This window comes from Brassica napus, chromosome C6 (assembly GCF_020379485.1).
Source record: "Brassica napus cultivar Da-Ae chromosome C6, Da-Ae, whole genome shotgun sequence".
In the NCBI taxonomy this organism is placed as follows: domain Eukaryota; kingdom Viridiplantae; phylum Streptophyta; class Magnoliopsida; order Brassicales; family Brassicaceae; genus Brassica; species Brassica napus.
In genome coordinates, this window is record NC_063449.1 from 34,926,355 (window position 1) to 34,939,533 (window position 13,179).

General features: G+C 44.4%; 1 non-coding gene across 1 annotated transcript; it reads left to right on the forward strand.

Annotated features, from left to right (window-relative positions):
- Nucleotides 1-10,611: 10,611 nt before the first annotated feature.
- Nucleotides 10,612-10,718, forward strand: LOC125589314. Its single transcript, XR_007325502.1, has one exon. It is a non-coding gene; the product is annotated as a small nucleolar RNA R71 (small nucleolar RNA).
- Nucleotides 10,719-13,179: the final 2,461 nt, after the last annotated feature.

A 13,179-nucleotide genomic window follows, 5' to 3' on the forward strand; every position in this document is an offset into this window, starting at 1 on the left:
GTCTGAAATGAAACACGCATTGTTAAGCTGAATAGGAACATCTCTGCACACTCCAAACCCTTTAACTATCACGCCATTCCCCAAAAGCACATCCAGACCTCCCGCTTCACACAACTTCAAATGTAACTTCTGCATCACAGTTGGAGAAAGGAAATTATGCGATGCTCCACTGTCCACCATGCAAATAACATCACTCCCTCCCAACTGATGTTAGGAGTTTTCAAGGCTCCTAAGACAAATGTTGTAGTATAAATGATTGTCGAACCAATTCCAAGGGATTCGAAGCACTGAGAATGCAAGTACTTACTTAATCTAAGTGCAACTGATGATTTTAAAGGTTTTCTAAACTAATGATTATTACTAATGCTATTTCAGAATAATAAAAACGGTAAATGAGTTGACTTTCTTTACTAAGGGAAAAGAGAACTCATGGGCATAGGGATTAGACCTTGGGTGATCAAGTTTCGAACTAAGGATGGCAAACGATCAATCAAACTATCAACCTTAAGCCTAGACATAATTCTAAGCAAGCTCTATGTCTAGATAAATGCTCATTTGCTAACATATCTCAAACATCAAATGTCTTTGGTTGAATAATATGAAAGCAATCATTACTAACAGGTCTATTGGCTATCTTAACACCTTTAACAACAAATGTCTTTGGTAAAGTATGTTAAAAGCTTAGGAGAGTTGTCTCAGGCATTTCATCAAGCACCTTGTGGGTGGGAAATGTCTAAAGATCACTTTTGAGTGGCCAACTCATAAGATGCATTATGAATACTCTACTAGCAAGGAACAAGAATGATCTACACTAAAACATCCTAGAACTAACCTAATCACCCTTGATCTCCCTAACCCATGAATTCAAAAGGTGATTACTCACTAATCTCCATGATTCCTCTTAAACCCATGTTGGATTTCAGATTACTCATACAGAGGGATACAACAACGAATCGGAAAACACAGAATTGCAATAACTAGATGAACAAAGAAGATTCAAGAGATGAACTTTCCAAAGGTTTTTTCTTAAGAACCAAAGATCCTCCTGGTGGCTGTCCAAAAGTACTTAAAACATAGGTTTTCAGAAGTGAAAAGGTGCATATTGAAATGACCAAAAGGCCCTTGAGTAGAAATGAATTCGAGCAATCAGACGTCGCGGAGCGACTTCCAGTAGTCGCTCCGAGAGGTCGCTCCAAACTTCGGGAGCGACCTGGAGGGGTCGCTCTGGTCACGTCGCTCCGGGTGATGGAGACGCGAGCGACCTCGCGTGGTCGCTGCGAGACGTCGCTCCGGGTGATGGAGACGCGAGCGACCTCGCGTGGTCGCTGCGAGACGTCGCTCCGGGTGATGGAGACGCGAGCGACCTCGTGTGGTCGCTGCGAGACGTCGCTCCGGGTGATGGAGACGCGAGCGACTTAGCCGAGTCGCTCCAGTCACGTCGCTCTGAAAAGGTGTCACAGCGACTTCACAGTGTCGCTCCGGTGAGGTCGCTCCCATGCACTGCTCGTCCAATGATCACCTTTATCACCTCTTTTGAGCTCCAAATGCACTCAAATGTCTCCAAGAACTCCATGTGGTACTCCAATACCTGATAAGGACCTATGTATACAAAATGCAACCTAAACATGGCTAAATCCTAGTCTATATGATCAAAATGCACATGGGTGAATGGATAAGACAATGGAAATATGCAAGATATCAACTCCCCCAAACTTGTTCTTTTACTTGTCCACAAGTGAACTTTCTAGAACTCATAGGGAGAGAGGTTTGAAGGTGGGAGCTCATAGCCAAAAGAAACACAACTAGCACTCGATTCAACATCTAATCTAACATGAGCACACTCTCTTATTACACTCTAGCTTCTCTAGGCATATCTCAACTCTTTTTGCCCTTATACTCATCATCAAGCATCCACACATTCAAATCAACCAACTCTCACATTCATTAAGCATAAAACATCAAGTGAATTCTTGCAAATGGTCAATTGGTCCAAATCATTTGGTTGAGTAAGGGAAGGCTTTTATTCAAGTGGGTCAAGAGGTTCGAAATCCATGATCTTTTAAAGTGGTTTACTCTCAAAACGAGCAGCCTTGACATTGCACATAATATATCTAAGAAAGGGACCAACTCATGCATACAATGTTCAATCTCCATTGTTCTAACCTTTTCCCAAATATACAAGTTACACAATCACTTCATAATGTCAAACCCAACTCCCATCTCTCACCAAAAGACCCCAAGAACACTTTGCACATAAAACTCTTTTTCTTTTAAATCTATAAAGGATTTTCTAAACTTTTAAACAAATCTTAGCTCTAAACAACTTTGCTAGCCCCTTTTTTTTTCGGGGGCCAAGACTTTTCATAAACTCGAGCTAGACGTTTATCTATTAATTCCAATAAGATTATCCATTTAAACATAAAGAGTCTATTCTTTTCCTTCGAACTTTTCATGCTTCCAAACCATAGTCACAACACTCACCCCCCCACCTATAGCTAGACAATAGAATGCCTAATCTAGCAAGAATGAAGACCAAGCATTGTCGTTCCCGATACTCTCAACATTATGCACATGTAAGGCTTTCCGAAAAAGGCCTCACTCATCAAATAATGAAAGCTCCAAAGGAGGAAAGGGTTTTGGGAATGGTGTACCACTCGAGTTTGTCAAAAAGATTGGCATAAAGGATGTGACAACTCAAGTGTGTATATCCATGACTCAGTACACAAGGGACCATGAGCAAGATGCATTAAGTTCGTTCAGTTCAAATAAGGTTGTAGTTAGCTTCAAAGACTGAGTTTCAGCAATCAACAAGTTTCAGGAAGAGTTTTCAAGGCTCGAAACATACAAGGCTTTTTGAGAGATGCAATAGCTACTCGAGTGTGAAATAGTGTTCTTTACAAGGCATTTTAAATCATTGCTCCCAATGCAAGTGAATGCAACCTATATGCTCTAGACTCTCCTAAAAATGCAAGTGATGCAATCTATATGATTTGTTTTTTTTTTTTTTTTTTTTTTTTCATGCTAAAAGGTATGTATGCAAGACTCAATGAAAAATCATCAAAGCAAACATGATCAAATACTTGGTACCTCCCACAAACTTAAATGACACGGTCTCTGTGTTGTCAAGTAGAGAGAGATACCCAAAAGAGAAAGCTAATATGCAAAAATGAAATGGTATATACAAGGGAAAGTAGAGAAGTACCTTCAAGGATAGTAAGTGGGGGCAGATGCCCCAGCATCATCGTCGTCTGGTGGGAACGTGGTGTAGTAACCTCCATGTCCTGAGCTGTAGTCTCCATACCATTGTTGGCTCTGAACTTCTTCAATCTCAGCTTCACTTTCTGAAGAGGCTAGGGATGGAGACTTGTTTCCAGAGGCGGAAGGCTGGGTGGGTGGGTTCCTCCGTTGTCACTGGAGCTGTCTATCAGTGAGTGGGAAACCAAGAGCAGTGGGGTGAGGTGGGGGCTGGGGGACTGATGTGTTCGCGAAGGCGAAGTCCGCTGAGCTACATCCAGCTATTCCTCCTCTGGTCAAGACATCGGCCACCTTCTTCATGAACTTGGCTGAAGTCTTTGCTTGCTTCTTCACCGTCTTGCTCAGTGCCTTGCACTTGTCCTTCAGCTTTTCGATTGTTCTGTCTTGTGCCTTGTTCCATCGCTGAAGTCGGCTAATGTGGTCATGAGCATCACGAAGCGCACCAGGGGGAAGGACTCCATCATGTGGCTTGAAGTAGTAGCGTGGAGGTCCATAGATGGGTACAGATTCTTCCCTAGGAGGTTCTGTGAAGTCATGTCTCGTCGGAACACTCCTTTTCCTTGGTGCAGCAATGGGACCGAGAGACCCGTGTTCTCCAAGAAAGTCTTCTTGAGATAAGTTGAAGCTGATAGCTCCAGGTCTCTCTAAGCTCGTCAGTCTCTGGTTTGGAAGAACCACTTCGACCGGCTTGCCCTGCAAGTAGTAGTGGTAGACGTAGTCCTTCCCATACATCCCACTGAAATAGGTGGCAATCCTCAAGTAAGTGCCATCGATGAACTTAGGCCCTGCTGCGTCCTTTCCCAAGCGAACATTCAGAAATTGGAGCAGTGGTGTGATCATTCCGCCTATCCCAATCTTTGGTTGCGAATCAGTTGTGTACCATGCCCAGTCTCTGTATTGCTCGAGACGATTCACGAAGAAGCTGACCATCCCAAAGGAAGCATAGATGTCGTTGCTTGGAAGGGGCAATGTTCCAGGTGGGGCATAGGGGCGGATAGCCGGGCAGAGCAGTCGCATGTCTTCCTCGGTGACACTACCAGCTTGCTTCCGTGGGTAGAATGCATGGACGAGCATCCTATGGAGGTAGCGTACAGACGGGTGCCGGATATGTGAGTTCTTGTCAGCCCCAGTAGAGTGTTTGTTTCCAGTGATTAACTTCCAAAGCTGAGTGGGGAGGTTTTCACACTTGAAAAGGGAGTAGTCTGGCAAGTCTTGGAAACCCATGACTCTCCCAATGTCTTTGAAGTTCATGTTGTACTCTCTCCCGTTGGCCTTGAACTTTATTTTGGCCCATCCTTGCCTCACGTGCGGATCGTCATGGTAAATGACCTGAAGGGAAGACAAGAACTGACAGGAGACATCCCGGTAGGTGGGGTAGGCCATGGTGAGGAGTTTAGGCATCTTCAGGTGCCCCAGCATTGCCTCAATATCAGAATAGAGACCCACCTCCTTCAGCAAATCTTGGCCAGCGAATCTGGTTGGAGTCCAAGTTACCCCATTTAGCAAATGATGATACAGTTCTTCCTCAGATGGAGTTTTCGCCCTGTCTCTATCCTCAGCAACCTCTTTCCCCTTGGACATCTTGGCCCTCTTTGTAGGAGCCTGCTCATCTGCACTTTCATCGCCACTCTCCTCATCTGTGGCAACTGCTATACTCTTTCCTGCCCTCCTCTCGTTCCTTTGCCTTCTTTGCAGCCATGGTATTCTGTCGAGAAGTCTTTTGTGTCCCAGAACCAGCCCGTTCCGAGGCTAAAGCCTTTCCTCTCAACGAAGACTCTTGACTTTCAGGTTCTTGCCTCTTAGCATCCGACTTTCCCTTAGTTTTCTTAACCATTGTACCTGGACCGGCTCGGGAGCGACCTGGAGGGGTCGCTCTGATAGGTCGCTCCGTGTCGCAGTAAACGCGAGGGACCACACGTGGTCGCTGCGTCACGTTGCTCCGTGTCGCAGTAAACGCGAGCGACCTCACGTGGTTGCTGCGTCACGTCGCTCCGTGTCGCAGTAAACGCGAGCGACCTCACGTGGTCACTGCGTCACGTCGGTCCCAGCGACAGAAAACGCGAGCGACCTCACGTGGTCACTGCGAGACATCGCTCCCAGAGCGACTCTCGAGCTCCGGACACAGAATATGCGAGCGACTTAGCCGAGTCGCTCTGATCACGTCGCTCCCAGCTGGAGCGACCTCGCGGCGTCGCTGCGGAACCTCACTCCCACGCTCGAGTCCTTTGCCTTGACCGGATCGACGAACCACCTGAACACTACTTCAACACTTTCCCTTCCTTTTTTTTTTTATGAAATATTATGAAAATGAAAATATCAATGCAATATGTACAAGGATACGCATGGGACTTCCTCCCAAGTGAGCTTGTTTTAAGTCTCTAGCTTGACTTTGCCTCCTTTTGGATTAGGTTGGGGTAGGGTCAGACAGTGGAGTTGAAACTCCATCTTCCTCAGGTGCATCTGCCATGTAGAGCTTAACCCTTTGCCCATTGACTGTGAAGTCTCTTCCATCAGTACTCCACAAAACTATTGCTCCATATGGCTTAACCTCTTTGACTTTGAAAGGGCCGGACCACCTTGACTTAAGCTTTCCTGGAAACAACTTCAGTCTTGAGTTGTAGAGAAGAACTTGATCTCCTTCTTTAAACTCTCTCTTTAGGATATTCTTGTCATGGAAAGCTTTAGTCTTCTCCTTGTAGATCCTTGAGTTTTCGAAGGCATCCATTCTTATCTCGTCAAGCTCATGTAGCTGAAAAAGTCTTTTCTCCTTGGCACTCTTGATGTCAAAATTTAGCAACTTTACTACCCAAAGTGCCTTGTACTCAAGCTCCACTGGCAGATGGCAAGTTTTCTCGTACACTAGGTTGAAAGGTGTGGTCCCTAGAGGTGTCTTGTAAGCTGTCCTATAAGCCCAAAGCGCATCATCAAGCTTGACTGACCAATCCTTCCTTGTAATCCCCACAATCTTCTCCAAAATGGACTTGATCTCTCTGTTAGAAATCTCAACTTGACCACTTGTTTGAGGATGGTAAGGAGTTGCCACCTTGTGTTTAACACCGTTCTTCCTGAGAAGTCCCTCAAGCAGTTTGTTGATGAAATGAGACCCTCCATCACTAATTACAACTCTTGGAACTCCGAACCTTGGAAAGATGGTGCTCTTGAACATCTTGATTACCACTCTTGCATCATTGGTGGGACTTGCAATAGCTTCCACCCATTTTGAGACATAATCAACAGCTACCAGAATGTACTTGTTGCCATTTGATGATGGAAATGGTCCCATGAAGTCAATACCCCACACATCAAACACTTCAACTTCTAGGATTGGATTCTGAGGCATCTCATTCCTCTTGGTGATGTTTCCCCTCCTTTGGCATGAATCACACCTTGAAACAAAGTCTTGTGTGTCCTTGAACATGTGTGGCCACCAGAATCCAGCTTGTAACACCTTAGCAACAGTCTTGAAGGTAGCAAAGTGGCCTCCATAAGATGATCCATGACACTGTGTAAGGATCCCGTCAATCTCCTCATTAGCAACCACTCTCCTATAAAGTTGATCTTTGCAGAGAATGTATAGGTAGGGCTCATCCCAGTAGTATCTCTTCACATCCTTGTAGAATTTCTTCTTGGCATAACCCACAAGATTCAAAGGCTCTTTTCCTGTGGCTAGGTAATTCACCAAATCAGCATACCAAAGTTCTTTCTCTTCTGTTGCCTTGACTTCTTCAAGCTTTCTTCCAGTCTCACAAACTGCTATCACTGCTCCAATAGCCATGATCTGTTCCTCAGGGAGTCCTTCATCAATTGGAATGCCACACTCCACTCTCAGCCTGGACAAGTGATCGGCTACACCGTTCTCAACTCCTGGCTTGTCCTTGATCTCTAAATCAAACTCTTGCAGCAAAAGAATCCATCTCAAGAGCCTGGGCTTTGCATCCTTCTTCGCCAAAGGTGTCTTAACGCAGCATGATCTGTGTAGACAATGACTTTAGATCCCACCAAGTAGCTTCTGAACTTCTCAAAGGCAAAGACAATGGCTAGCATCTCCTTCTCTGTTGTGGCATATCTCATCTGAGCATCATTAAGGGTTTGGCTCGCGTAGTAGATCACATGGGTCTTGCCATCTTTCTTCTGCCCCAAAACAGCTCCCACGGCATAATCACTAGCATCACACATGATCTCAAAGGGGAGATCCTAATTAGGTGGCTGGACAATTGGAGCACTGATGAGCTCACCTTTTAGCTTCTTGAAGGCTTCTAGATAGTCCACATCAAAACTGAAGGTGGCATCTTTGCACAGCAGCCTGGTCATTGGTCTAGTGATCATGGAGAAGTCCTTTATGAATCTCCTCTAAAACCCAGCATGACCAAGAAAACTTTGGATGTCTTTCACTGTCTTTGGTGGGGGCAAACCAACCATAACATCGATTTTGGCCTTATCCACCTCAATCCCATTCTCTGAAATCTTGTGCCCCAGCACAATCCCTTCCTTGACCATGAATTGACACTTCTCCCAGTTCAGCACAAGGTTGGTGTCTTCACATCTCTGTAGGACCCTGCACAAATTTGACAAACAAGCAGAAAACGAAGATCCATAGACTGAGAAATCATCCATGAACACCTCCACAACATCCTCAATCAGATCAGAAAAGATCGACATCATGCACCTTTGAAAGGTGGCTGGAGCATTACATAGACCAAATGGCATTCTTCGATACGCGAAGGTACCATAAGGACATGTGAATGTTGTTTTCTCCTGATCATTGGGATGTATGGGGATCTGGAAGAATCCTGAATATCCATCAAGAAAACAATAGAATGGATGATTTGCAAGTCTCTCAAGCATCTGATCAATAAATGGGAGTGGAAAATGATCCTTTCTAGATGCAGAGTTCAGTTTGCGGTAATCAATACACATCCTATGCCCAGTGACTGTTCTTGTTGGTATCAATTCATCCTTATCATTTTTAATCACAGTTATACCACCCTTTTTTGGCACAACATGCACAGGAGATACCCATTTAGAATCTGAGATAGGGTAGATAACACCAGCATCTAAGAGTTTAAGAATCTCTTTCTTTACAACATCCTTCAGGTTAGGATTTAACCTTCTTTGATGCTCGATGGAAGTCATTGATTCATCCTCAAGATGTATCCTATGCATACACAAAGAGGGTGATATTCCCTTGATGTCATCAAGTGAGTAACCTATTGCTTTTCTAAATCTTTTAAGTGTTTTCAAAAGTTCAGATATCTCAGTTTCAGTAAGTTCACTACTCACAATGACTGGATAAGTTCCATTAGGACCCAGAAATGCATACCTTACACCATTGGGGAGAGGTTTAAGCTCCACTTTAGGCGCCTTAAGCTCGCTCCAGTCGTCTTGCTGGGTGTCCCTTTGTTGAATGATCGAGGCTTCCTAATGGACAATTTGAGGCAGCTCCTCATACTGACCCTCACTACCAAATCCTCTGTGTGAATCCAACATCATCCCATAGGCAGCACTCTCCAGGTTCTGAATGACTTCAGCTTCCCTCTCTATCGTCAAAGCATGCTGTAGAGGGTCTTCTAGTGACAACTCTTCAAGGAGCTCATCAGCAAGGGCATCCATCTCTTCAATGTAGAAAACTTGCCCTTGAACTGTTAGTTTCTTCATTACCTCCTTGATGTCAAAATGAAGAACATGCCCTTTACCCAAGTGTAGATCAATCTTGCCCTCTTTCCCATTAACAATTGCTCCTGCTGTAGCTAAGAAAGCCTTCCGAGGATTAAAGGATCTGCAGCTTCCTCACCCATCTCAAGCACCACAAAGTCTGTAGGGATCTCATATTTTCCAACCATAACGGGAAGGTCCTCCAAGATACCCACAGGGTACTTCACTGAACGATCAGCCAATACCAGAGACAGTCTACACTTCTTGTACTGAGTGAAACCAAGCTTCTTAGCAACAGATAAAGGCATCAAGCTGACACTAGCTCCCAAATCGCAGAGACATCTATCAAATACCATAGGTCCAAGAGCACAAGGTATTGTGAAGCATCCTGGATCTTCTAGCTTCTTTGGAACAACAAGCCTCTGGATGATGGCACTGCACTCATGAGTGAGAATCATCATGCCCTCCATCTCCTTCTTCTTTGCAGCCACAACATCTTTCAAGAACTTGCTATATTGAGGAATCAGCATGAAAGCATCAATGATGGGCATTGTGACTTGAACTTCACTCATTTGCTTCTCAAATAGAGCTTTGTACTTCTCTAGCAGCTGCCTCTTGAATCTACCAGGGAATGGTAGTTTGGGTTCATAGGGAGGAGGAACAAAAGAATTTTCACTTGCTGGAGCAACAATTTCACCATCTTTCATTTTTTTCTTCTCTTCCCCAACCTTTCCTTTACCTTTTGCTTCCACGATCTTCTCCAAGATTTCATCATTGATTTTCTCATCAACAATCACCACTTCATCATCTATGTTGATGAAAACCCCCTCACCTTGTTTCTCAGCATCCTTGGTGAGAGCTTTCTGAGTTAACTCCTTACCACTCCTGAGGGTGATAGCTTTCATGGTCTCCTTGGGGTTTTGCTCAGATTTTCCAAGTAAAGAACCTTGTTGGCGATTTTGTTGAGTGTTCATGGCAGCAAACTGGTTCTCCAAGGTTCTGAACTTATTGTTGAGCTCATTGTAGCTTCCATCAATCTTTGCGTGCAGGTTTTTCAACTCATAGCTAACATGCTTCTCACTTCTTGTCTGAGACTCCAAGATTTGTTTTAGTAGGGCATCAGTGCTGCTGACTGGAGTAGTAGAGGTAGAAGTAGTAGGTTATTGTTGGGCAGGTTGTTGTCCTTTGTTGTTGAAACCGGGAGGAGGGTTTTGTGGAGACTGATAGCTGCCTTGGTGGTTGTTCCGAGGCTGATAACCACTCTGTTGGTTGTTGGGGTAAGATCTCTGTTGGTAGTTGTTGTACTGAAAGTTTGGCTCTTTCTTGTACCAGCTACCATTGTTGTTGATGAAGCAGAGCTCTTCTTGCCCTTCCAAACCATCAACTTCCTGGACAACAGGTGTGGCTTCTTTGTTTGGGTTACCAACAAAGTGCAGCTGCTCCTGGGTGGCCATATCAGCAATGAGAATATCAATCTTATCCTGGAGAGCTTTTAACTCCCTCCTCGTCTGCTTGTCATCTGTGCGACTGCCTCTGTCGTGGTCTCCACTGTAGACAGCATCACTCTTTACCATGTTGTCAACCAGCTCTTCTGCATCTTCCTCTGTTCTCCCCAAGAAGAACCCATTGCTAGCTGTATCCAGTCTGGCCCTGTACTTAGGAAGAGCACCACGGTAGAATGTGCTGAGTAAGCTCTCCTTAGAGAAACCATGGTGTGGGCATTGAGCTTGGTAGCCCTTGAATCTCTCCCAGGCTTCACTGAAGCCTTCCAAGCCTTTCGGTTGAAAGCTGGAGATCTCATTTCTCAGCTTAGCAGTTCTTGAAGTAGAGAAGAACTTCTCCAAGAAAGCTTTCTTTCAGTCATCCCAAGTGGTGATTGAGTCACTTGGTAGAGACTTCTCCCACTATCGTGCTTTATCCCCCAGAGAGAAAGGGAATAACTTTAGCTTTAAGGCATCCTCAGACACACCATTGGTTTTTGACAACCCACAGTAGCTGTCGAACCTGTCCAAGTGATCAAATGGGTCCTCTAGAGCCAAGCCATGGTACTTGTTGTTCTCGATCACGTTGAAGAGTCCTGATTTGATCTCAAAGTTGTTGGCTGCTACAGCTGGTGCTCGGATTCCCAATCTATGACCATGAATGTTGGGGCGGTCATAAGTGCCAATGGGTCGAGCTGCTCGCTGTTGGTTTTGTGGAACGCTGTTGGCATCATTTTGAGGTATGTCTCCCATAGCAGTATCCAATCTCTGCAAGTGAGACTGTTGCTCTTCTTCTCTTCTCTTTCTAGCACACTCTCTCTCTAAAGCTCTGATGTATGCGGCTCTTGGAACTAGGTTTGATGGACCCCTGCTCCTCAAGTTCATACACCTGTAAATTAAAGGGAGGTGACGAAAGAGAATTAGTAACTAAAAAAAAAAAATGACTTAGTCTCAAGCAAATGACTAAATCTCAATGTTCAAATCTACTTAGAATTTGGCAACGGCGCCAATTTGATGTTAGGAGTTTTCAAGGCTCCTAAGACAAATGTTGTAGTATAAATGATTGTCGAACCAATTCCAAGGGATTCGAAGCACTGAGAATGCAAGTACTTACTTAATCTAAGTGCAACTGATGATTTTAAAAGTTTTCTAAACTAATGATTATTACTAATGCTGTTTCAGAATAATAAAAACGGTAAATGAGTTGACTTTCTTTACTAAGGGAAAAGAGAACTCATGAGCATAGGGATTAGACCTTGGGTGATCAAGTTTCGAACTAAGGATGGCAAACGATCAATCAAACTATCAACCTTAAGCCTAGACATAATTCTAAGCAAGCTCTATGTCTAGATAAATGCTCATTTGCTAACATATCTCAAACATCAAATGTCTTTGGTTGAATAATATGAAAGCAATCATTACTAACAGGTCTATTGGCTATCTTAACACCTTTAACAACAAATGTCTTTGGTAAAGTATGTTAAAAGCTTAGGAGAGTTGTCTCAGGCATTTCATCAAGCACCTTGTGGGTGGGAAATGTCTAAAGATCACTTTTGAGTGGTCAACTCATAAGATGCATTATGAATACTCTACTAGCAAGGAACAAGAATGATCTACACTAAAACATCCTAGAACTAACCTAATCACCCTTGATCTCCCTAACCCATGAATTCAAAAGGTGATTACTCACTAATCTCCATGATTCCTCTTAAACCCATGTTGGATTTCAGATTAATCATACAGAGGGATACAACAACGAATCGGAAAACACAGAATTGCAATAACTAGATGAACAAAGAAGATTCAAGAGATGAACTTTCCAAAGGTTTTTTCTTAAGAACCAAAGATCCTCCTGGTGGCTGTCCAAAATTACTTAAAACATAGGTTTTCAGAAGTAAAAACGTGCATATTGAAATGACCAAAAGGCCCTTGAGTAGAAATGAATTCGAGCAATCAGACGTCGCGGAGCGACTTCCAGTAGTCGCTCCGAGAGGTCGCTCCAGACTTCGGGAGCGACCTGGAGGGGTCGCTCCAGACTTCGGGAGCGACCTGGAGGGGTCGCTCCGGTCACGTCACTCCGGGTGATGGAGACGCGAGCGACCTCGCGTGGTCGCTGCGAGACGTCGCTCCGGGTGATGGAGACGCGAGCGACCTCGCGTGGTCGCTGCGAGACGTCGCTCCGGTCACGTCGCTCTGAAAAGGTGTCACAGCGACTTCACGGTGTCGCTCCGGTGAAGTCGCTCCCATGCACTGCTCGTCCAATGATCACCTTTATCACCTCTTTTGAGCTCCAAATGCACCCAAATGTCTTCAAGAACTCCATGTGGTACTCCAATACCTGATAAGGACCTATGTATGCAAAATGCAACCTAAACATGGCTAAATCCTAGTCTATATGATCAAAATGCACATGGGTGAATGGATAAGACAATGGAAATATGCAAGATATCACCAACCGCCCCAACAACTTCATTGTCTTAGGAGCGTCGATACCCACAAAAGCAGAGTAAGATAATGTTTTCAACTCCGGATGTAACCACTCCTCAGGTCTCTCCTCTCGCTCCTCTTCAGCATCCAATAACTCCACTTCAAATCCATTAATGACCGTAAGCACTCGGAATTCCTTCTTTTGGACATATTCCTTCATGTGCTTTAGACCATTTATCCCCACTTTTAAAACAAAGCCCCTGCCTCCTTAACGCATCCAGTTCCGCATCAGAATGACGCTGTCTTGGTCGTTGAGATGGCCTAGTGGGACATTCTCTTTCTGTGGCTTGATATCCAACATCAC